At 38.6% G+C, this 26510-nt stretch overlaps 1 long non-coding RNA gene across 1 annotated transcript; it reads right to left on the reverse strand.

Annotated features, from left to right (window-relative positions):
- Positions 1–20918: 20918 nt before the first annotated feature.
- On the reverse strand, positions 20919–23423 carry LOC122478740. The gene is made up of 2 exons (XR_006296161.1): positions 23341–23423; positions 20919–21034 (listed from the first exon to the last, which is right to left on the reverse strand). It is a non-coding gene; the product is annotated as an uncharacterized LOC122478740 (long non-coding RNA).
- Positions 23424–26510: the final 3087 nt, after the last annotated feature.

Raw genomic sequence — 26510 nt, forward strand, 5'->3', positions numbered from 1 at the left:
TGCTTCAGTATCCCTAATGGAACAACGCAGAAAATAATAATGGGGATACTTCAGGGTAAAGTAGCTGGCACATAGTAAGTGCTTATAGGTGTATGACATTGGGGGGAATTACTCAATAATAACTTGTTCAAGGTCACACAACTAGCAGATGGCAGAACCAGGTTTTCTTTCCAGATTCCAAAGCTCACATCTTAACTACAATATTCCAGTATTACCACAAATTAGACTATGGTCCTTCAAATACATTTAGCTAAGAATTAACATATCTTTTATTTGGTTTCACAAAACTCTCAAAATAGTATTAATTGTTCTCATTACTCATTGTTTATTGAGTGTTTACGGCACAGAACCAGATACTTAACACACAATGAAGACCCAGCAATGCCCAGAATACAAGTGCCTGGAGCTCTGTTTGGGCTTGGTGGGCACAAGTAGACAATCACTGACTCATAGTCCCAAGGAGACTAGATGTTATGAGGAAAGATACGTTTAGGGATGAGACAACTGCCAATGAACTATCTTCTTCACAGAAGAAGAGGAACTACAAAACTAGGAAAAACAGCCTTCTTCCCTCTGCTTTCACACCCATGGACACTGTCATCTCTGATTCTGATGTTCAGAGCAGTTGACATTTGTGAGACAATGCTGGGTTTTTTTTTCTTTAAGTAAAAACGGGAAATGACACTAATGTTGCTTTCTCCCTGCTTTTGCTCCGCATCCAAAATCAAAGCTGTGCCCAAAAGGGGCTGTATGTTTTTTAGCACATTTCCTGGCGTTATTTTTAAATTAGCCTTTCTTGCTTAGAGCTAGTTGGCAGTAAAACATTGGTGACATCCAAAGGAGTGAAAATTTTATAACTCTGTATTATCAGGTAACATTGGCTGAATTTGTAAATCACATTATTGAGAAGTGCTGGATCCCAAATGTTCTTATGATCAAGTCTGTGTTTATAAGCAACAATGGCTGTGACTGGTAAGCTGACATTGTAATAGAAACAAGACAGACAAACACCGTGTTTGTCTGGCTGGACTGCCCTCAGTTCCAAGTAGGAAGTAATGTGAATATACTCTGCACTGACCTTATCAACCCTAGATCAGAATCCTACGTTGCCTTTCCTTGTCTACTGAATCATATATAAATGCCTCAGTCTTATGAACTTTGTATTTGAAGCAAACTGGATAACTTATGCCTTTCCCAGCAAGCTTTCCATTTTCTTTTAAGCCAGTTAGCATTATTTATTGAGCACTGTTATGGGCATTATGTTGGGTGATGGAGCTGTAACATAATTGCCCTTGTAGAGTCTAGAAAGAAAGAGTGACATTTGTTACAGGAGTGTTGAGTTCTATGAAGGACAGAACATTCTAGGAGTATATAACATAGAGAAGCAATCTGGTATGGGTGTCAGGAAAAGTGTCTGTGAAAAAATAAATTTTAGTTATAAGATTAATACATTCTGGAATCTAGTATACAGTGTGGTGACTATAATTAATAATAACGTATTGTACACTTGACCTTTGCTAAGAGAGTAGATCATAAATGTTCTTACCATCTACACATACACACAAGGTAAATATATAAGCTGCTGGAGAGATTAATTAGCTTGCTTAGAGGCATCATTTATCAGTGTAACGTATATCAAAACATCACATTGCATACCTTCAATATGTACATATGATTTATATATTTGTCATTAACATTTGGCAATGATTATTTGTCCATCATACCTCAACAAAGCTGAAATGAGCAAACAAATAAAAAAGAATTGATACTTGCTACTCTAGAGTCAAGACTGTAAATGAGTTTCCCATTGTGGTGCAATCTGTGTCTCTCTGTTTTCCTGCATTGTAACACTGCTGATCTTTCTCACCAAACACTGAGTAGGCTAATGTGGCTTGCCAATCTAAATGATTTACAGATTTGTGTGAGATTATTTAAAAATTCTCCATACATTTTAAATCTACGTTTAGAAAGTGGGAAGTAAAGCAGTACTTTAGTACTGGTTGTACGCATTTTTTCCCTCCTTTCAATTCTAATTTATTTCTCTGATGGGCTCATTGGGAGAAATAGATTTGTTTCCCATCATTCATTCCTACTTTGAAGACCAGTCTTCTGTTTACATGGAAAAGTAGGGGAAACCTTGTTTACCTGGAATTATTTTGACTCTGCACTACTATTCAAAGACTTCTTGAAAACGACATAAAGTAATAGCTTTTGTGCTGGGCCACCCAGAAGCCTTGACATTGGAAAAGCCTGTGGATGCCATAGCAACCGCAGCTTTGTAGTCATAGTAACAGCCTTGTGCTCCAGAGGCAAAACCAATGAGCTTTAAGCATCACTACATTCTAGCTAAGCTTCTCTGACCTTATCAGGGAGCAGCAAGATCTGTCTGTTCTTCCAAGTGCACTTGCCAGTCAGCAGGGAGGGAAAACTGTGCATAATGTACCTGATTTAAATGTCCTGCTTAGATTATCCAAGCAAGTGAATCCTCATTATTTAGCTTGATCGATCAAGTGGCAGGGTTTTTTAAAACTAGATTGCTGATTTCAATTATCCAGGAGGATTGTTACAAAGGCAGACCATACCACATGCATGTTGGGAATGTGGTGATTACTAAACATATCAGCAGAGTAAAATATGTAGATTTCCCTTGGGCATCATAGAATGGAAACCCCAGGGGCCCTGGAAAATAATTGGCATCTGTTTTGTTGAGTCTTTTCCTCTCATGGAGGATGGTAGTAAGGAACAATACCATCTTTCAAATTCGTACGTCACACCAAGGTTGCAGTAGCAAGAAACCAATCATTATTCGATCTGTATCTGGCCTGCAATGTCTTTGAAAGACTTATGATTTCCCCTGAATACTTCCTTCCTAAAACTGGGCTAGCAAATGATAGCCTTCAAAGCTGTATGTTTATATTCAATCTTCACAAGCTCCAAAGCATGAAATGGGAAGTCCAGGCAAGGCAATCCATTCATAAAAAGGACATAAGTAATCCCCCTTTAAGTTAAGCTTTACTAGCTATTTGTGGATATATCACCTGTGATTGCATAATCTCATATGCAAATATGTAATAACAAATCAAATGAGTTTCCCATCTGCATGCATTTGACTCTTGTTGTTTACCTGAACTATTTTATACTTCATAGCATACTTCCTATATAAAAAAGCTCAACATTCTAAGCTTTTAATGCTATTTGAATTACATTTATCCTTTGTTCAAGTCCATTTTGGTTCATCCTGTTCTGCTATTCCTGTTCCTGGCCAGTATAAGAAGAGAATACCCTGAGGAAAATTATGCTTTATAAATCAGATCTAGCTAGCTAAATTTCTAATGCTTCTAATCTGTCTCAGTTTACAAAAGTAACTCTTTGTTTTATGTATTCAACTTATGTATATAAAATGCCTGTTAAGGATTATGTGAAATGCCATCGAAGGTACAAAGATAAACAGGAAATGGTTCTTGCTCTCAAAAAACTTGCAAACTAGGCTTGATTGAAATGAATCTTCATTTTTTGTGTCATCTGAAGCAATAATTTAAAGCCACCAGTCCTATTTTAATTTCTAACAAAATTCAAGGAGAACTGGAATTTTACTCCTTATTGACTTTACAGGTTCATGTGTTGGTTCTGTTTTTATTTTGCTAACCCTATGATCTGAAGCAGGTTTTTTTTAACAAAATATTTTTATTTTTTTAAAATTTTTAATGTTTACTTTTGAGAGAGAGTGAGATAGAAAGAGAGAGAGAGACAGAAACAGAGACAGAGAGAGAGCGAGTGGTGGAGGCGCAGAAAGAGAGGCAGACACAGAATCCGAAGCAGGCGACAGGCTCCACATTATCAGCACAGAGTCCAACGCAGGGCTTGAACTCATGAACCACAAGATCAGGACCTGAGGGAAGTTGGATGCTCAACCAACTGAGCCACCCAGGCACCCCTAAAAAAAATTTTTTTTTTAAATTTTTTTTTTCAACGTTTATTTATTTTTTGGGACAGAGAGAGACAGAGCATGAACGGGAGAGGGGCAGAGAGAGAGGGAGACACAGAATCGGAAACATGCTCCAGGCTCTGAGCCATCAGCCCAGAGCCCGACGCGGGGCTCGAACTCACGGACCGCGAGATCATGACCTGGCTGAAGTCGGACGCTTAACCGACTGCGCCACCCAGGCGCCCCTAAAAAAAATTTTTTAAAGCAAGCTATTGTGTTCGAGATATGTTTTATTATAAGCATTTTGCAGTCGTGTATAAGCTATTGTTGAGAATTTATTTTTATCACCAGTTTACAAAATGGTATCTTAGATCTTTTACTGGTATGGAAAGTTCTGTCAGCAGAATCATAGTTATTCACTTTCTGGCATCTTTGATTCCATAGTCTGCACTAGATAAAGAGGTGTTGTTGGTGAGTATCTTGGAACTGTCCAAATATGGGCAACAAAGAGAAAATTTTAAATGAAACTCAGATTTGATGAACGAAACTTAAAAGGAGTCCTTGTCCAAGAAATGACTTCACACCTAAACTCTGGGCTGATCATATGAAAAGTAAAAGCCAAATGGACCACACTGAATTTACTGGGAAATGATCTGATTTAACATTGTGTCCTTTTGATAATTTATAATTATAAGCTTCATGTCATTTAATTTTATCCTTACTTGTCCATTGAAATCTTTACAAACACCATATAAGCCGAAGAAATAAAAGAAAGTTTCTGTGTCGTCAAATCACAAAAATAATATGGCTGGAATGGACATTACATTCATGTAGTCCAACCCCATCATTTTATAAACGAGGACATAGGGGCACCTGAGTGGCTCAGTCGGTTGAGCGTCCAACTTCAGCTCAGGCCATGATCTCGCGGTCTGTGAGTTCTAGCCCCGCGACCGGCTCTGTGCTGACAGCTCAGAGCCTGGAGCCTGCTTCGGATTCTGTGTCTCCCTCTCTTTCTGCCCCTCCCCTGCTCTCCTCTGTCTCCAACTTAAACAAGTAACCATTTTGGGGGCGCCTGGGTGGCTCAGTCAGTTAAGCGTCCAACTTCAGCTCAGGTCATGATCTCACCGCTTGTGGGTTCGAGCCCCGCATCAGACTCTGTGCTGGCAGCTCAGAGCCTGGAGCCTGCTTCGGATTCTGTGTCTCCCTCTCTCTGCCCCTCCCTCACTTATTCTCTGTCTCTCTCCCTCTCAAGAATAAATTAAAAAAAAAACATTATAAATGAGGACAGATGTTTCTCTAAGTTCCCTTCTAGTTTGAAATTTTAGATTTAGGTATTTCTTGACAAGCCAACCAAACTCACTGGTTGGTGTTGCTGTTGACTTACAGTCAAATAAAAATTGTCTGCTTTCAGTAGGATCATTTGATTCATCCCCTTTAATTTCTTTCTATTTTTCTTCATTTCATTTTGTTTCAGTTTCCTCCAAGTCAAAGGGTGGTTAAAGCTCATGAAGACTTACTAAGAGAGGGAAAATCACTAACTAGTATTCTCCAGGGTGAGATGATCTTAAATTGCACCGATTGGGATTTGTGTTAAATATGGTGAAGAAATGAATAACAGTGATAACAGGCCTTTAAAAGAAATATTTTGAGTTTTCTGAGTCTATATGTCTTCTGTGCTTAGGATTTCCTTTGTCTCTATTATCTTGTGGCTGGTCTTCATATGCCTTCATATTTCCATTTTATTTCCTCACTCCCTTCTTCAACTCTCTTCTTAACCTCCTACAAACTTATCTTTCTTCTCATCATGCGTGTCTCAATGGTAATCATGCTGCAATGCCATTTAACCTTTGACATCTGAATGCAACTTTAAATTCATGGTCCTGTGTGACTGTTCTGATTCTGCAGCAGAAATTTGGGTGAGAACACACACACACACACACACACACACACACACACACACACTGATGCTGTCTCCTAGGAATAAACAATTCTCCTTCATAAGCAAACTATGGTTTGAGAAAATTTGTTTTCAGAATCCCTTTATCAGCACCTTAATTTGGTTTGAGTGTCTCTTCTGAACTCACTGTCTCTTTGTTATTTCTTTGGCAACTCTGTGGAGCAGTTTCCTCACCCACTGTGACCTGTGTCCTCAAGCTTTCCTTCTCCCTCTCCCCTTTGAAAATGAACTTTCTGTGGATATTATGCTCTCAAGATCCATTTCTCTAAGACTGGAGATAATCTTCTAAATTATTTGTCTGAAAACGTTAATGGATGATAATGGCTTAATGTATACCTTAAAAGGACTCTTCAGTGTTCTAACTTGAATGAGCTGGGAGTTTCTAGCACTGTGGTATGCTGGCTGGGAACATTTTCTGCATTCATACTTTGCGATGCATGCCCTTTAATTCATTTAGTGGACGATCACCCAACATTAACTGTGAACCAGCTCTGTTCACCCAGCTTAGACACTTATATCTGGTACCTCAGTGGAAAAGCTAACAGCAGAACTTGCATCTATCAAGAGTCTATTATGACCCTGAACTAGTTTGCTAGGACTGCTATAAAAAATATCACACACTGGGTGGCTTAAACAACAGATTTTATTTTCTCACGGTTCTGGAGACTAAAGTCCCAAGATCAAGTTGTCTGAAGGCTTGGTTTCTTCTGAGGCCTCTCTCCTTTTTTTTGCACATGGACAACTTCTGGCTGCACCCTCACATGGTCTTTCCTCAGTGCATACCCATGTCTGGGTCATAATCTCCTCTTCTTCTAGGACACCAGTCGTATTGATTTGAGCCCACCCAAATGACTTCATTTTACCTGAATTGCCTATTTTAGAGGCTCTGTCTCAAATACAGTCACATTCCGAGTCAGTGGGGGTTAAGACTTCAACATTTGAATTTGGGGAGGATATAATCCTGCACATAACAGAGTTTCATGTTATATAGAACAATTTACATGTGGTATCTTTCATCATTAAAAACGATCTAAGGAGGTTTATTTTATGGTTCAAATTGTTTTGCTGAAAAATTGAGGTTAAAGAGGGATAAGGAACTTATCCAAGGTCATGTAACTACTACGAAGTAAAAATTGGAAATTGAATTGAGACTTTCAGGTCCAAAGCCCATACTTTTCTGCCGTATCACTCTGCTTCCAGCTAAGAGTTATAGCCAGTCAGCCTGCTCCAAGACACAATGATTATTTTTCCTGGAGATTTTACTCCATGAGAGACTGAAACTTCACTGATATTTAGGCAAAAATTCTCCTCGAGAAAATGTATTCAAAAAAACAGAAACATGGACTATTTTTCTAGAGTTAAATGTTTTTAACTTGGTAAATGTTAAAGATTTGACTTTTTTTTTTACCAAGTTACAAAGAGGTTTGGGGACTTTAGCTTTTTACCAGCTGCAGTGACGTTTTCAGAAATATCTATAGACATTTTTTTAAATCAACAAAATGGTATTAATTAGCATGTGTTTCTCCAATCTCCTGACCCACCAGGGGGTGCAAGGTGAACTAACTTAGGATCTTCATTCAATATTTTATGTGAAAGGCAGTCCACAAAATCCTTAAGTTTCTCTCAATTCAAAAATAGTTTTCAAAGGAAATTGTTGGCTGAGCATAAAAAGTCCTGACTTCTTTACTAGTCTCCTTTTATATCACTAGAAATGTAAACAAGATGCCTCCTTACTCATTCATGTTATTTATTTTACCTAATTTTTTGCTGAAAATTACTGAAACCAGAGATTTCATGGGAAGAGATAGTCTGTGACAAGTCAGTTCTTTTATTTTTATTTTTTTCGCAGCAAAGAAAGCTTACATGAAAAAAAAATCCATAACTTTAATCAGATGACAAGATGATGATAGTGTTCCTAAAGAAGGTAACAGGAAAATGAAATTCTTTTATATTAGCCTATAGTTAAGAATTGTTTTTTGGGCCTTCTAAAGAAGAGAGAATAGAGTGACAAGGAAGAAGAAGAGAATGAAAAATTAAGGTTTGAATATTAGTGGGTTAAACTTCAAGCTGGGAAGTTGTTGAAATTATCATAGAATCTTTCTTTGTAATCCTTTCCTTAGCATGAAAAAATAAGAGAAATGTATTTCCTGCCTATAGCTGGTAACGCTTGCAAATGTTTCTTTGTTGTGGTATAGCTATTGCACTGGAATAAACGCACTGTTACTGAGTAATGATGAAAATATAATTCAACAATAGAGAAAAAGGAAAGAATCGGGTCCCTGGGTATGATAATTAGAAAATTAGCAATTTGACCGAAGGTCAAATATATAACTACATAAAATCCCCCACAGAGGTATAGCAGCCCTACAGAGGTATCAAAGACCCAGTTATCTTAATGTCTGTAGAATGTTAAACCTATAGATTTCATTTTATGTGGGTTGGTTGGTCTCCCTCTAGGTCATGGCCATTGACCTTACTTATAAACCCAGTTAGGCACCTTGCTCTTGGATGTTCATGATCCATAAGTGACTAGAAGAGATGGTGGATAGTTACTGGTAAATCTTATTTAATTCAAAGAAATAACTAAACAGCTAAACCATTGTTACCAGCCTCAGAACATGTAAAGAACAGCTCATATGCAGGAATCCAGGACTATGGCTTGGCAATGACCCCACATCTCTAGAAGGTGGTGGGGAGGATTTGTGATTAGTTGGTTCTGGACAAGATAACTATGTTTCTGTTTTAGAGATGAGAAATTTAATTGCCAGCTAACCTGAAGGAGATTAAATCCAAAGGAAATCAGTTTATGAATCAAATTTACAACAAACTGATTTGCAAGTCTTAGCATCTCTCATTATACCTAGCATTATGTCAGAAATGTGGGACATACCAGAAGTATTTACAAATCACAGCATCCATCTAATAAGTAGTTAATAACCAAGACTACAACTTACTGGTTTGTGTTGAAAAATAATGCTTAACCTATTTGGGGGTCACGAATTCCTTCAGGGGTCTTTTTTTATTGAAGTATAGTTGACACACAATGTCTCATTAGTCTCAGTGTACAACATAGTGGTTCCATAAGTGTGGGGAATAAGCTTAGGAATTCCCTGAGCTTGCACCGATGGGCTAACAAGGCATAAGGAATTTGAAAGCCACAGGATGTACACACCCAAGTTTGGGTAAACAAGATTAGGTAAATAAGATTAGGTACATGGGGCAAAGGCCCCCAGTATAGGACAAAGGTATAGGAATAGGAAATCTCAGGCTGAAAACATCCAAGATGAGGTAAACAAGATTAGGTATTCAGGACAGAAATGCCCCCCAACTTAGTGCCATGGCAGAAAGCTGCTTTCACAGGAATGAAGGACCACATAGGTAAACAGGTAAACAGGGTTACAGACCACAGCAGGGTGAAGGTTCCCAGAGGGGAGCTAATTAGCAAAAGAAAGGCCATTGCTGACCCTGAGATAGCAAGCTCTGTCTTTCTTGTCTCCTAGACCAGTTCAGGAACAGAGAGGAGGCCTCATGTCTGCTGTAAACAACCTTCCACCCAGCACTGGCATTTTGTTTTGTATTGGCCCAAACCTCTAACATCGCATATCTTCAAAACCCTCATTCCCCCATGCCCATGAGTTAATGTTCAAGATTTCATTGTCTCTTTGTGAACATCCGTCACGCTTGTAAGCCTTCTGATCCTAATAAAAATGGAGCAAGGACCCTTACTCAGGGCTCTTGTCTCCTCCCGGACATTAGCCCCTCTCGCATTTTCAATCTTGTGTCCCGCTCTCTTACTGGACGAGAGAGAACTCTAGACCCAGAGTCTACGACACACAAGTCTATATGTTCTGCTGTGCTCACCACAAGGGTAGCTACCACCTGTCACCACACAACGCTATTACAACACCATTCACTGTATTCCCTATGCTGTACCTTTACTTCCCACTCCTCTTCATCCATTTTGCCCATCCCCCCACCTCCCTCCTTTCTGGCAACCACTGTATGATTTTACTCATGTAAACCTAAAAAACAAAACAAACAAACAAACAAGAGCAGAAACAAACCCATAAATACAGGGAATATTTTAACACCATAAATCTTTCTCTCCAGAAAATGTAATGCACATACTTTCAATATTTTGTAGACAATATTCAAGTATTTACAGGACCTTTAGAGACCACCCATGGACACCAGTTTAAGAAGCGCTGATGGAATTTTCAGTGATCACTGTGTTTGTATCATCTGTACAGGTATTAATATTTCAAAGAAAACAACAGGGAGAATGCTATTTGATGTGGCTATCACCAGAGAATTGAAAAATGAATGTACAGTAATGTCATCCAAAGTATGGCAAAATCAGTTGTTCTGCTCACTGAAGAAGGTTGCATGTTGGGAGTAAATAACCTTGAGTATCCTTTGCTAAGGCATCAGTAGCAGGTGCCAAGTCCAAAGTCAAATGCCCATGGCAAAGAGGACATCCTGGTTTCTCTGCTCTAAATGGTTCAGCTCCACGCATTTAGAATTAATTTCTTTTAAGACCATATCATACCTTTATGTCATGGCCTATGGTTCTCAAATATTTGTTTAAGATAAGCCTACCCTCATATGGGCATACTGATTCCAAGATATTCATTCGACACATTTTTTTTTTCAGTAGGTACAGAAATATAGTGATGAACAAACATACTCTGTTCACGATTTTATGGAATTTTCAGACTAGTGGATTCACCAAGCATGGGCAAAACCAATTTTTTAGAGACATTAGCTTTTTTTGAACTAAGCAGACAAAATAAAACAAAATGCAGCTGAGTTTCCTCACAATGATGTTTACAGTTATTAAAGAAAATTTCCCCAAACTTAAACGAATAACTGTAATGAACTCCTACTATAAGAAAGCATTATCTAGAGAGAAAGAAAGAATGAGTAAGAATGAGTGGAGAAAGGAAGGATGAGTATGCTCTGGATCCCAACAGCCAAGCTGAAGCTAGAATCTAGGGTGTCAAATTGCAAGGAGAGGTAACAGGCCATATGTGGAGTTCAATTAGATGAACTAGGTTGGTGGCCAAAAAAATGTATGAAAAAGCAAAAATGGAAAATGTAGAAATAAACTGAACTCAAACCAGGCAAGGGAAGTTAAGGGAGGGGAGGGTTTATACTGCTAAATCCTAAAAACTGCCCAAGCAAGTGCATGTTTCTAGAATGTAGCAGAAAGGAGAGATTTGACTAGGAGACTGGTGAAGAGTTAAACATTTGGAGAGTCTGTTTGCTTAGCTCTGTCGTTAGAGGTCATAGCCATTTGCATACTTTCAACATGTATCGTCTGTCTGCAAGTAAGCACGTATCTGCTATGGGCTGCATCCTTCATCATTCCTTCAATATTTGCTCCCTTCTCCCCATTCCCTCAAGATGGTGCTTTTGAAATCTTCCTAGTTCAGGCTTACTGTTTGCCCTCTCAGGTTTCTGTGCTCTTCAGGGTAGCATGACCCTGGCAGGCAAAAGGCCCAGGTCACAGGTGGCAGTTTCATTGACTCAGCAATTAGTCTGCCTGGTGCCCTCCACTGTGGCTCTATTCCATCTCCTTGAGTTCATTGTCAGCCTGCTGTTCACCAAACTGAGACAGGCTTTGGAACGCACCTCCTGCTTGTGGCACTGCCTTTTGCCATTTGGCTCTGTTGAGCCAGTTGACCAATCTTTGCCACCATATCTACTCCACGGCTAGTTATATCCTTTCACCATCTGGATGTCTTTCTCTCATTTTGGGGGTTGGGGATGGCATGTTTGATAGTCCACTTTGGAGACAACTATGCCACACTCTTCTGCTGGATAGCATCTAAGAAGATAGACAGTTGAAAGTATCACCAGGAAATGGCAACAATTATGTAGCTGCTGCTACTGTCTCTGCTGATACCACACAAGCCCCAATTCTCTGGTCACTGCGTGACCCAGTTCTTGGCCCCTTGCTGACGTTTCCAGCATGACAAAGAAACAGTGACTGAAAGGAGCAACAGACTAATGTCATCTTGCCAGATGAAGCTGCTTGTTTGTCAAATGTCAAGGCTTTGCCTCTTCAGATTTCACTCTTCTGCAAAATACTCTGCACCCAAGTGCCCTGGAAAATGGTAAAGGCTCTTAATTCAATCCCAGGGCATGTGAAATTTTCTGGGTGTGATGATTCTAAAGAGCCTCAGACGGTTTCTTTTTGGTTATAGTAACTGCCAAAACTATTATAAACACTCTTAGGAAACAGTGTTGGAAGGGAATTAAATTTGAAGTTTCAGTATTCCCAGTTCATTTGCAAGCCACCAGACACAACCATACAGCAAGCAGTGACAACATGCTAATGAGATTTCAGTGTGTTACACTGATCAGCTGAAAGACCATTAAAAAATATCTGTCAGAGTGTTGACTGTCCATTTAAATTTGGAATGATTTTAGAGGCCTCTTTCTGCCTACAGTTCTTACAGTAAAAAAGAACACACTGGCTGCAAAATGCTCAGCTGGGAAGACTTGAGGTAGCATAGGGCTTTGTTCTAAACCTTTTTAGATAAGATCATTTCTGATGATGAGAAAAGATAAGAAGGAACCCAGCCAAGGAAGTAGACCACGTAAGATTAGTGTTAGAGAAATATGCCAATTCATGTTAAATGTGCACGTGTGTGTATGTGTGTGCTCAATTATTTATAGTGTAAAATATAGTTATGCTTACCAAACGTGTTATCTTATGACAACCATTGGTTTGAGCCTAAAAAATTCTAATGTAACTGGAAAGCAGGTTAACCCATTCAATTCTTGTATAAAAAGGGATAATTACTGGTACTCTTTCCCTGTTTCACTTACTTAAAACACATATCATCTAAAGATGGCCAAAAGAAACTGGGTGGATGGGTGGGAGGCAGGGAGGAGGATATCCTGGAAATCTTAAAACCCTTGAAACTGAAAATATATCTGGACTCATAAGGAATCCCATATTGTGCAATGCTGATGGGTACCCTCGTGTGTTTATTCACTGTGTAGTACATTATACACATACAGTCATACAGAGCTATTGAATATTTGCTGCTTACTTTATAAGAATGTTATGACTGCACTATATTTGTACTTTCAGAGGAAATTCATAATATTCAAATCAATGTTCAAATCACTTAAAGAAAGTAAGATATCAGTTTTTAATTGAATGTCCTTAAGAGACATGGCTAACCATAACTCAATTTTATAATTTGTATTTATTTTTTAAAAATCACAAAGATAAGAGATAGAAAGTAAAAGAAACAAAACTCACAGGTAAAGAAAATCTTTCAAAGGCAGCCCCTGAAATGTGATCTAAGATGAATATCTGATCATAAGGACCTCATGGTGGAGCCCAGTCTAAACGGAACAGTGATGTTGCTGAGTTTCCATTGTTTTATTAAAACCAGTTGGTTTATACAAGGAAGACTCTTATCTCAGAACTTAATAACTCATGTAATAATATTTTTTCCTTAATTAGCATTTATCTTGAGCTAGATTCCATGCAAAACTAATTAATATACAGGCATCATCTCATTTCATCCTTACAACTACTGTTAAAGATAAGAATTATAACTATCTTCATTTTACAAAGGAAGAAACTAAGTCTGAGATTAGATAAGTAACATGCCTAAGATCACCAAATTAATAAGAAATGAAACTGTCATAAATTCTCACTGCAGTGTTCATGCCCTGCGCTCTCTCAGTTTGGGACTCTCTTGTGTTGCTATGCAAAATGATAGAGAAACTGGTCTGTGTAGGTCATCATTTTCCATCTTACACTGGTCTGTGTAGGTGATGAAATATAGTATCAGCCATTTATATAATTTAAAAATTTTGGCAGCCACATTAAAAAGAAAAAATAGGTAAAACTAATTTTAAATAATCCAATATATCTAAACGCATCATTTCACATGAAGTGCTCAATAGCTCAATGTGGCTGGTGGCCACCATATTGCACAGAACAGATCCCAATTGTCTGATTTTCAAATCACCAGACCTCTCAGATGACTCTTGGTTAATGGCTGTTAAAGAAAGTGGTGATTATTCCAAAATATTTTTATGGATGGGTCTACAGGAAATCTAGCTGATACATAAATATACAACATTTTGAACCTTCTGGAAACAACAGGAAGAAATATACAAATGGGATATGTTCATGTCAAAAGTGAGAAGGAAGAAGAGGAGGAGTAGACAGAAGAAGAAAAGGAGGAAAGCCCATAATAGGTGTTTATAAGTAAATAAGAGCTAAAGCTTATTTGAACACATGGACATTGAACTGAGGCTTCAAGACTAAGCTGCAGAAAAGATCATTTCTGAGGAAACAGAGACAGCTGTAAATATATGTAAATACATTTGATTAAAATGAATGAAGAGGGAGTCTGCAGTTTTGCTCATATGTTATGACTAACACAGTTTGGCTTTGTGTTGAATCTTTAATGAAGCTTGGCTAAAAATACTGTTGTCGATTCAATCAGCTGCTGTTATGCTTGTAGGACCTGTTATTCTGTAAGGAAGGATGAAACCTACAGGAGGAGGTGGAAATAAATGAGAGAGAGCTGATAAGTGATCAGAGTCCATGGGCACAAGGTGACATGTCTGCAATTTTCACACAGGTCACAGAGGCTCACCAACCCCACATCTCACCTTGTTCTGCCTCCCACCTACACCTCAAGTTTTGACCAGGAAGAACTTCTGTCATCCCACCGTCCTACATCAGTTCTCCTTTTTCAGAAAGGAACCACAATTCCCCAACACCCTGAACTTTGAGGGAAGGACCGTGCACTATTAAGGGTTGTATCACAGATGCCTTGCCTGACCGGGAACAAAAAGTATTTTGTCGAATGGTCATTCTCATGTACTGGGCTTTGGGGGCTTGGTTGACTTCAGACTTCCACTGTATCCCTCAAATAATTTTAAGAGGTCTCTTAGAGAAATGGCTCCAGCCCCTAGAGCCATTACCTCTGAGCCGTGAGAACCCGGATAAGTTATTGCCTCAGGTTTCTCACCAAGAATAATTCATAGCACATAATAGACACTCTTTATTTGTTGAACAAATGAATGAATGGCCCTGTTTCACAGCAGCTACCAAAGCATAGGTTTTGTTACTGAGGTTGAATCCTCTGATTGTGGACCCTCATGTTAAGAACTTCTGCTCAGGAATTTAGGAAGATCAAAGAGAATGAGAGGCTAGGTAGGCATCAGAAAGACCTGGGGAGCCACTCTCCCTGTGCACATACATATGGTTTAAGTCAGGCAGTTGTAAAACAAAAACCCAAGAGTGAGATCTCAGAGATCAGAGTTAAAAGAAGGACTGTAGGAGGGATGACAGGCTACAAACCATTTTCAGAAAAAAGACACAGAAACTCAGATTTTGCACAAGGGAGCTCCAGAATTGAGAAGGTGGCTCGTCTTGCATCCAGGTGTGCTGTTAGGATGAGTACTTGGAAGGAAAGTTAAGGTCAGGACGGGGGGTGCCTGAAGGATTCCAGCCACAAATGAGTGCACCTCCTCCTGATGTCATTATTTTAAGTGGTGGGTTCCAGGCCCAGAAGGATCTATAAATTGGGAGTTACAGGTACTGGGTATGTTACAAGTTCTCCCTGCAGTGCTCACGCCCTGCTCTCGCTCTTTTCCTAAGACTCTATGCTCAGCTAGGGATCGCGGGAAGAACAAGTCCTTTTCTGTAAACCACACGGGAGAGGAACTGTCAGTATCTACCTCCCTGCCTTCACCCTTCCAGGCTGGAGAAGGCTCAGGCCCACCTCAGATGAGTCAAATTCCCTCAGGAATTTGTCAAATTCCTGTCTTAGTTTTCACTGTGGTTTGCTGAGGAGATTTTGTTTTTTCAGTTTATTTATTTTGAGAGAGAGAGTGTGTACAGGGAAGGGGCAGAGAGAGCAGAAGAGACAGAATCCCAAGCAGGCTCTGCACTGTCAGCACAGAGAGCGATGCGGGGCTTAAACTCATAAACCATGAGGCCATGTCCAGAGATGAAACCAAGAGTAGGGCACTTAACTGACTGAGCCACCCAGAAGCCCCTACTGAGGAGACTTTTAAAAATTAGTATTGATAACTTGTTTCTCAAAGCAAACTCGACACCACCCTCCTAGTTCCATGAAAAATAAAGTCAGCTATCGTTAATGACTTTCCCATTTTTAAAGGTAAGTTTTTATATATGTATTATTTTTTGAGAGTGGGGAGGAGAAGAGGGAGAGAGAGCGTCTTAAGTAGGCTCCACTCTCAACACGGAGCCCATTGTGGGGCTTGATCTCACCACTGTGAGATCATGACCTGAGTCGAAATCAAGAGCCCATGCTTAACCAACTGAGCCACCCAAGTGCCCCAGGTTTTATGACTTTTAAAAGTTACCAAAAAAAAAAAACCACCTGGAGACATTGTCCTTGCCTTCAATTTAATAATAAGCCAAAAGATGTTTTTGAAGCAGCTGCTATGTTCCAGGGACTGTGGGTTACCAGGATGCACAGTGTGGATGGATTAGACTGATGCCATTAGAAGAGTTCATGGTCACAGAGGGAAAGAGACAAACCATCGTAAGTGTGGAGAGTGTTGCAATGGAAACCCCGGGGTGTAATGGGAACATATAATTTGGAGGTCTCACCTGAATTGGAGGTGCAAAGTGTAGTTGGGAAATGCTTTCTCGAGGAAGTGACGTTTAAATTTAAGAAACTTAAGTTCGCCTGAAGAAACCATGGTCACACCAGGGAAATAAAATGATCTCAGATACAGCAGAAGGAAGAAGAATAATGTGTTTATAGCAAAAGCAGATGCCTGACCTTACTAGTCTACAGGATTCTAAGCCCAGGAGAAGTAATGCATGCAACAGAGATGTTATACATGGAAACACGATGGAGATTCCTGAAAGCTATACAGGGAGCTAAGACTTAATGGGCTGGGAAATAGGGAGCCACAGAAGGTTGTAAAAATATGACATGATGAAATTAAGATTCTAAAAAGCAGGAGGTAGATTTGATTGACAGACAATAAAACTGGACTAAAAGAATCTGTCTGAAGTATCTATGTACGAGAGGATGAGGATCTAAATTATGGAAATAGAAATAGGTAAAATTAAAGGAAAAAAGCGTGTCATGATTAACTTGATTGTATATAAACCGAGAAACTCATTATGAGACTTCAAGTGCCCTGGCCAGTCAGTGGGTGGATTCAAGAGCCAGATTTGGAAGAAGGGGTGAGGAGAGCATGGAAAACTCAGGTTTGGACATTTTGAGTTTGAAATGTACTGTTATTCACTCTTCCTTGTTACAGCTCTCTGCGGCTTATTTTTTGTTTGACTTCCTAAAGACAACTTCCCTGAGGCACACTAAATTGTTGGGTAGGGAAGAGTCCCTTTCATGTACTATAAATGAAGTTGTAATTGCTCACAAAAGAAAACCAAATTTTGAGAACATTTTCTGAATATTTAGATTTCTAATTAACTAATTTAGATTTCTAAAATTAACTAATATTTATTGAGCACATGTGAGAAACCTAAATTGGGATTATTTTTGCCACATGGTAGTTCTTTAAATGCCAAGGAGAGCTGTTTTGTTTCATGTGGGGGTTGAATCATCTTTAATTTTGTTTTTGTGATGATCATTCATTGAAGTGCCCTTGTTTTTAGTGGAGAGACAAGGCTAAACTCAGAAATAATCTGAATTTGTGGTATAAATTATGAAGTTGGTCAGAATATTCCACTTCTTAAAAGCAAAAACAAACAAAGAGACAAGCAAACAAAAAGCTCAAGTGCAAAACAGGATTTACATTTAAACCAGGCTTTACCACTGAGATGAAAGGAATCTGTCTGAAGGATTATCCTAAAGCCTTCCTCCCTTCGGACAAGTGTGTAGTTTACAAATGTGTGGCTGAATAAAAAACACGGTGTTTAGCCCACATGATGGGCATTAGGTCTTTGTCCTATTTTCTTACATCTCAATATGCATTGGCTTCCTTTACTGATTTTCCCCGTTTCAGTTGTTGCTTTATGTTACTTATGTGCCTTTTGTTTTCCCATTTATGTCAGGGAGGTAGAAACTACTCACCATGCCAGCCTCACCTCCCTGCTGCAAGCAACTTCCTGCTCTCTGCTCACACATAAAGGCTATCTGGGGTCACTCTAGGACAGCTGGAGGACCCAGCAGTTCTATGCTCCCTATCTTTATCATGTTCCCTTCTAACTTGTCAGCATATAAGTCTATACTACACTGGAAAGTATAGTTCTCTCCTTCTGAATACTTTTTATTTTGAGATATCTTTGAGGAAAGTTTCTTATTCTTCATTCTTATTCTTATAGTTTATTACATCCCTTCATACATGTTATTGTTTCTACAAATTAGGTCTCTAAAGACCTCTACTAAGTGACAGTGTTGGCCAAATGACAATTTTCTCTTCTTAGGGTAAAAAATTTTTTCTTTTTTTTGTTTTTAATTTAAATTTTGGTTAGTATACAGTGCCATATTGGTTTCAGGAGTAAAATTCAGTGATTCATCACTTACATACAACACCAGTGCTCATCACAACAAGTGCCCTCCTTAATACCCATCACACACATAGCCCAACTCCCACCCACATCCCTCTGTCAACCCTTGGTTTGTTCTTTATCATTAAAGTCTCTTGGGGTTTGTTTCCCTCTCTTCTTTTTATTCCCTCCTTTCCCATATGTTCATCTGTTTTGTTTCTTAAATTCCACTTATGAGTGAAATAATATCGTATTTGTCTTCCTCTAATTGACTTATTTCACTTAGCATAATACATTCCAGCTCCATCCATGTTGTTGCAATAGCAAGATTTCGTTCTTTTTGATGGCCAAGTAATATTCTATTGTATATATATATATATATACCATATCCTCTTTATCCATGCATCAGTTGATGGATATTTGGGCTATGGTTTGGCTATTATTGATAATGCTGCTATAAACGTTAGGGTTCATGTATCCCTTCAAATCTTTATTTTTGTATCCTTTGGGTAAATACCTAACAGTGCAATTGCTGGATCATAGGGTAGTTCTATTTTTAGTTTCTTGAGGAACCTCTATAATGTTTTCAGAGTAGGCGCACTAGTTTGCATTACCACAAACAGTGCAAGAGGGTTCCCCTTTCTCCACATCTTTGCCAACAACTATTGTTTCTTGTGTTGTTAATAGTAGCCATTATGACAGGTATGAGGTGATATCTCATCATGGTTTTGATTTGTATTTCGCTGATGATGGGTGATGCTGAGCACCTTTTCATGTGCCTGTTAGCGATCTGGATATCTTCTTTGGAAAAGTATCTATTCGTGCCTTCTGCCCATTTCGTACTGGATTATTTGTTTTATGGGTGTTGAATTTGCTAAGTTCTTTATAGATTTTGGATACTAGCCCTTTATCAGATATGCCATTTGTAAATATCTTCTCCCATTCCATAAGCTGCCTTTTAGTTTTGGAGATTGTTTCGTTCTCTGTGCAGAAGTTTTTTTATCTTGATGAAGTCCCAATAGTTTATGCTTGCTATTACTTCCCTTGCCTTCAGGGACCTGTCTTGTAAGAAGTTTCTGTGACAGAGGTCAAAGATGTTTCTGCCTGCTTTCTCCTCTAGGATTTTGATGATTTTCTGTCTCATATTTAGGTCTTTAATCCATTTTGAATTTATTTTTGTGTGTAGTGTAAGAAAGTGGTCCAGTTTCATTCTTCTACATGTTGCCACCCAGCGTTCACAGCACCGTTTGCTAAAGACTGTCTTTTTTCCATCAGATATTCTTTCCTGCCTTGTTGAAGATTACTTGACCGTATAGGTGTGGGTCCATTTCTAGGTTTTCTACTCTGTTCCACTGGTCTATGTGTCTGTTTTTGTGCCCTTACCATACTGTCTTGATGACTACAGCTTTGTAATATGGCTTGAAATTCAGAATTGTGATATCTCATTTTGTTTTCCTTTTTCAGGATTGCGTTGGCTATTCGGGTATTTTTGTGGTTTCATGCAAATTTTAGGATTATTTATTCTAGCTCTGTGACAAATGCTGGTGGTATTTTATTAGGAATTGCATTAAATGTGTAGATTTCTGGAGTGCCTACATGGCTCAGTCAGTTAAGCAACCAACTCTTGGTTTCAGTTCAGGTCATGATCTTGCATTTCATGAGCATGAGCCCTGTGCCCACTTGGGAGTTTCTCTCACCCTCTCTTTCTTCCCCCCCCACCCCAACTTGTGTGTGCACACTTTCTCTCTCTCACTCAAAATAAATAAATAAATATATTTTTTTAAATGTGTAGATTGCTTTGAGTGGTGTAGACATTTAAACAATGTGTGTTCTTCCAATCTATGAGCATGGAATGCTTTTCCATTTTTTGTGTCCTCTTCAATTTCTTCATAAGTGTTGTATAGTTTTCAAGAATATAGATCTTTTACCTTTTTACTTAGGTTTATTCCTAGGTATCTTATTGTTTTTGCAATAAGCAAATGGGATTGATTTTTTGAATTCTTTTTCTGCCTCTTTGTTATTGTTGTAAGTGGGATGTTAAAGTCCTCTACTGCTATTGTATTATTATTGATGAGTTTCTTTGTTTGTTATTAGTTGATTTATATATTTGGGCTTTCAAGTGTGGGGCGTAAATATTGATAATTGTTAGAACTTCTTGATGGATAGACCCCTTAATTTTGATATAATACCCTTCCTCATCTCTTGTTACAGTCTTTGTTTTAAAATCTAGTTTGTCTGATATAAGCATGACTACTCTGGCTTTTTTTTGACATCCATTAATATGATAGATGGTTCTCCATCCCCTCACTTTCAATCTGCAAGTGTTTTAAGTCTAAAATGAGTCACTTGTAGGCAGCATATAGATGGATCTTTTTTTTTTTTAATCCATTTTGATACCTATGTCTTTTGATTGGAACACTTAGTCCATTTGCATTCAGAATGATTCTTGAAAGATATGAATTTAGTGACATTCTGTTACCTGTAGAATTAGTGCTTCTGGTGATGCTCTAGTCTTTGGGGTTTGGTCCTTTCTGGTCCTTTCTGGTCCTGTCTAGTCTCTGTTGCTTTTGTTCTTTATTTTTTTCTACACTTAAAGAGTCCCACTTAAAATTTCTTATATGGCTGGTTTCGTGGTCACAAACTCCTCTAGTTTCTGTTTGTCTGGGAAACTCTTTATCTCTCTATTTTGAGTGACAGCCCTGCTGTATAGAATATTCTTCACTGCATTTTTTTTCCCATTTATCACATTGAACGTCTCTTGCTACTCTTTTCTGTCCTGCCAAGTTTCTGTGGGCATATCTGTTTTGAACCTGATCTGTCTTCCCTCATGCATTAAGGACATTTTGGCCCTTGCTGTTTTCAGGATTTTTTCTTTGTCTCCGTATTTTGTGATTTTGACTATGATATATCTTGGCAATGGCCAGCTTTTGGGAGTTCTCTGTGCTTCTTGGATTTTTTTTTTCAATTTGCAATGGTATCTATCTATCTATCTATCTATTTGATTATTTATTATTTTTTTTTCTTTTATTGATGTGATTAATCACGTTAATTGTTTTGCAGATATTGAACCAGCCCTGCATCCCAGGTATAAATCCCACTTGGTCGTGGTGAATAATTTTTTTAATGTATTGTTGGATCCAGTTGGCTAATATCTTGTTGAGTATTTTTGCATCCATGTTCTTCAGGGAAATTGATCTATAGTTCTCCTTTTTAGTGGGGTCTTTGTCTAGTTTTGGAATCAAGGTAATGCTGGCTTCACAAAAAGAGTTTGGAAGTTTTCCTTCCGTTTCTATTTTTTGGAACGGTTTCAGGAGAATAGGTGTTAATTCTTCCTTAAATGTTTAGTAGAATTCCCCTGGAAAGCCCTCTGGTCCTGGACTCTTGGTTTTTGGCAGATTTTTGATTACTAATTCGATTTCCTTACTGGTTATGGGTCTGTTCAAATTTTCTATTTCTTCCTGTTTCAGTTTTGGTAGTGTATATGTTTCTAGGAATTTGTCCATTTCTTCCAGATTGCCCGTTTTATTGGCATATAATTGTTCATGATGTTCTCTTATTACTGTTTTTATTTCTGTTGTGTTGGTTGTGATCTCTCCTCTTTCATTCTTGATTTTACTTATTTGGGTCCTTTCCTTTTTCTTTTTGATCAAACTGGCTAGTGGTTTATCAATTTTGTTAATTCTTTCAAAGAACCAGCTTCTGGTTTCATTGATCTGTTTTACTGGGGTTTTTTGGTTTTGATAGCATTAATTTCTTCTCTGATCTTTATTATTTCCTGTCTTCTGCTGGTTTTGGGTTTTATTTGCTGTTTCTTTTTCCAGCTCCTTAAGGCATAAGGTTAGGTTGTGAATCTGAGATCTTTCTTCCTTCTTTAGGAAGGCATGGATTGGTATATATTTTCCTCTTATGCTGCGTCCCAGAGGTTTTGGGTTGTGGTGCTATCATTTTCATTGACTTCCATACACTTTTTAATTTCTCTTATCTTCTTGGTTAGCCCATTCATTCTTTAGTAGGATGTTTTTCAGTCTCCAAGTATTTGTTACCTTTCCAAATTTTTTCTTGTGGTTGATTTCGAGTTTCATAGCATTGTGGTCTGAAAATATGCACAGTATGATCTCAATCTTTTTGTACTTACTTAGGGCTGATTTTTGTCCCAGTATATTGTCTATTCTGGAGAACGTTCCAAGTGCACTGGAGAAGAATGTATATTCTGCTGCTTTGGGATGAAATGTTCTGAATATTTCTGTGAAGTCCCTCTGGTCTAATGTGTCATTCAAAGCCATTGTTTCCTTGTTGATTTTTTGATTAGATGATCTGTCCATTGTTGTGAGGGGGTGTTGAAGTCTCCTACCATTATGGTATTACTATTGATGAGTTTCTTTATGTTTGTGATTAATTGATTTATATATTTGGATGCTTCCACATTTGGTGCATAAATGTTTACAATTGTTAGGTCTTCTTGGTCTATAGCCCCCTTGATCATGATATAATGCTCTTCTGCATATCTTGATACAGTCTTTATTTTAAAGTCTAGATTTTCTGATATAAGTATGACTACTCTGGCTTCCTTTTGTTGACCATTAGCATGATAGATGGTTCTCCATCCCCTTATTTTCAATCTGTAGGTGTCTTTAGGTCTAAAGTGGGTCTCTTGTAAACAGCATATAGGTGGGTCTTATTTTCTTATCCATTCTGTTACCCTATGTCTTTTGATTGGAGAATTGAGTCCATTGACGTTTAGACTGAGTATTGAAAGATATGAATTTATTGCCATTATGATGCTTGTAGAGTTGGAGTTTCTGGTGGTGTTCTCTGGTCCTTTCTAATCTTTTGTTGCTTTGTGTGTGTGTGTGTGTGTGTGTGTGTGTGTATATTTTTTTTTTCATCTTTTCTTCCCCTGAGAGAGTCCCCCTTAAAATTTCTTGCAGGGTGGTTTAGTGGTCACAAACTCCTTTAATTTTTGTTTGTCTGGGAAACTTTTCATCTCTCCTTCTATTTTGAATGACAGCCTTGCTGGATAAAGAATTCTTGGCTGCATATTTTTCTGATTCAGCACACTGAATATATCCCGCCACTCCTTTCTGGCCTGCCAAGTTTCTGTGGATAGGTCTGCTGCAAACCTGATCTGTCTTCCCTTGTAGGTTAGGGACTTTTTTTCCCTTGTTGCTTTCATGATTCTCTCCTTGCTTGAGTATTTTGTGAATTTCACTATAATATGCCTTGCTGATGGTCAGTTTTTGTTGAATCTAATGGGAGTCCTCTGTACTTATTGGATTTTGATGTCTGTGTCTTTCTCCAGGTTAGGAAAATTTTCTGCTATTATTTGCTCACATAACCCTTCAACCCCTTTTTCTCTCTCTTCCTCCTCTGGGAACCCTATGATTCTGATGTTGTTCCTTTTTAATGAGTCACTGATTTCTCTAATTCTTAAATCGTGCTCTTTTGCTTTAATTTCCCTCTTTTTTTTCTGCTTCATTATTCTCTATAAATTTGTCCTCTGTATTGCTGATTCTCTGTTCTCCCTCACCCATCCTTGCCGCCACTGCATCCATCCGTGATTGCAGCTCAGTTATAGCATTTTTAATTTCATTCTGGCTATTTTTTACTTCTTTTATCTCTGCAGAAAGGGATTCTAATCTATTTTTGACTCCAGCTAGTATTCTTATTATCGTGATTCTAAATTCTGGTTCAGACATCTTGCTTGTATCTATGTTGGTTAAATCCCTGGCTGTCGTTTCTTCATGCTCTTTCTTTTGGGGTGAATTCCTTTGTTTTGTCATTTTGAAGGGAGAAAAGGAATTGATGAGGTAGAGAAATTGAAATTAAAAATGTTAAAAAATATATTAAAATTAAGAATTAAAAATTAAAAACACACTCACACAAATCGAATAGATGATGCTAGATCCTAGGTGTGTTTTGGTCTGGGTGTTGAAAGTGGTTTGACAGATTAGAGAAACAAAAAAAAAGGGGGGGGAGGGAAAAAAAAGGAAATCATTTGAGAATTTGAAAAAATGAATACACTGAAGTAGACTAAAATGATATGATGTGGGTAAAATAGAATTTGAAAAAATATACACAAAAGCAGAGAATATAGTAGGAAAAAATTAAAGAAAAATATTTTTAATAAAAATTAAAAAGAAATATGAATTTTTTGTTTTCTGTATTTAAGAATAAAGAAAAGAAAAGAAAAAGAGAAAAAAGATAAAAAAGAAAAAGAGAAAAGAAAAGAAAAAAGAAATCATTTCAAAATTTGAAAAAGTGGGGCGCCTGGGTGGCGCAGTCGGTTAAGCGTCCGACTTCAGCCAGGTCACGATCTCGCGGTCTGGGAGTTCGAGCCCCGCGTCAGGCTCTGGGCTGATGGCTCAGAGCCTGGAGCCTGTTTCCGATTCTGTGTGTCCCTCTCTCTCTGCCCCTCCCCCGTTCATGCTCTGTCTCTCTCTGTCCCAAAAATAAATAAACGTTGAAAAAAAAAATTTAAAAAAAAATTTGAAAAAGTGAATACACTGTAGTAGACTGAAATAAAATGATGGGAGTAAGATAGAATTTGAAAAAATTTAAATAAAAGCAAAAAATATAGTAATTAGGATTAAATAAAAATATTTTTAAAAGAAATTGAAAGTAAAAATGACGTTTTTCTCTTTCTGCATTCAAGAAAAAGAAAAGAAATGAAAAAGAAAGAAAACGGAAATTGTTTGAAAATTTGAAAAGGTGAGTACGCTGAAGTAGACTAAAATAAAATAATGGAAGTAAAGTAGAATTTGAAAAAATTACACAAAAGTAAAAAATATAGTAATAAAAATTAAAGACAGATATTTTTAATAAAAATTGAAAATAAAAATGAGTTTTTTCTCTTTCTGTATCCAAGAAAAAGAAAAGAATTGTAAAAGAGACAAAGGAAAAAGAGAAAAAAAAGAAAGAAAAAAAATTGAATAGATGAACCTGCTAAAAGATTGAAGTGGGACTGAAATTGCTTCGTTTTCCCCTAGAGGTCAGTCCATGTAGCTCTTTATAGTCCATAAATTAAGCCGGCGGTGAGGTTTGTGTTCTTGAAGAGCGAAGTTGGCCCAGTTGGGCGAGGCTTAGTGTAACAGCTACGGTCTCCACTAGATGGCGCTGCTAGACTACTGGGGTGCATTGCTGTGCTGCTCATAGGTGCGCATGCACATACACGGGAGCGATGAGAATGGCACCACCCAGCTACCCAGTCTGTTCTCCCAGATCAGCAATCCCGCACTGGTCCTCTGTCTTCAGCTCTCGTCCACTGCCCGCTTTTCCACTCTCCGTGACCAGGCCCCAGGCGGTACCTCTCTCCCAAGTTTTGTCTCAGATGCGGCTGTTTTCCTCTGCTCCTTACTTCCGAAGGACTGCGGCTTTGAGGGTCTCACTGAGCCACGGCTGAATGAGCAATGGCCGAATGCCGGCTGCACCCAGGAACACCTGCTGGACCCTGCTGTTGCCGGTGCCCCGAGACTGCAGCCAGGTGCCAGCCTGCCCCCAAAAAAGATCGCGAGACAGTGTAGCCTCAGCGTTTCAGGGATTATGGAAAATCGCAACACACATCGGGCACCAGGCTTCACCCTCAACGACCTTGCCCCAACACCAGTGAATGTGGCTGCCTTCTGAGGTCTGCTGGGACAAGGTGGCTTCAACAGGCTCTACCAAATGTCCTTCCAGCAGTGGAACCGCTTTTCCCTGTGTGGCCTGAGAACCTCCCAGACCCACTCTATTCATGGGGATTCACCTTTTCCACCAAAGCACCGCCAGGTATGGAGCTGTGGAGTTGCAGCCTTTGCGCTCCCCTTGTTTACAGTCTTAATGGAATTTAAACCCTCTCCTTTCTCCCCTTTTAGTTTAGTCCCTGAGGGTGTTTCCAATTTTCCACTTTCTCTCCAGCTGCTTTTGGGGAGGGGTACTTTTCCCATATGCTCCCCCCCCTCCCCAGTCTCTGTCCTCTCTCTGCCTGCAAAAGGAGTTCCCTACCTTTCGGGGCTTCTTGCTCCCCAAGTTCAGCTCCTCGCGTCGCGTACCTGCTGAATTCTGTGGTTCAGGTTGTGCAGATTGTTGTGTTAATCTTCCAGTCGGTTTTCTAGGTGTGTAGGATGGTTTCGTGTTGGTCTTGCTGTATTTCATGGACGCGAGACACACAA

The sequence above is a fragment of the Prionailurus bengalensis genome, chromosome A1, assembly GCF_016509475.1.
Source record: "Prionailurus bengalensis isolate Pbe53 chromosome A1, Fcat_Pben_1.1_paternal_pri, whole genome shotgun sequence".
NCBI classification, from domain to species: domain Eukaryota; kingdom Metazoa; phylum Chordata; class Mammalia; order Carnivora; family Felidae; genus Prionailurus; species Prionailurus bengalensis.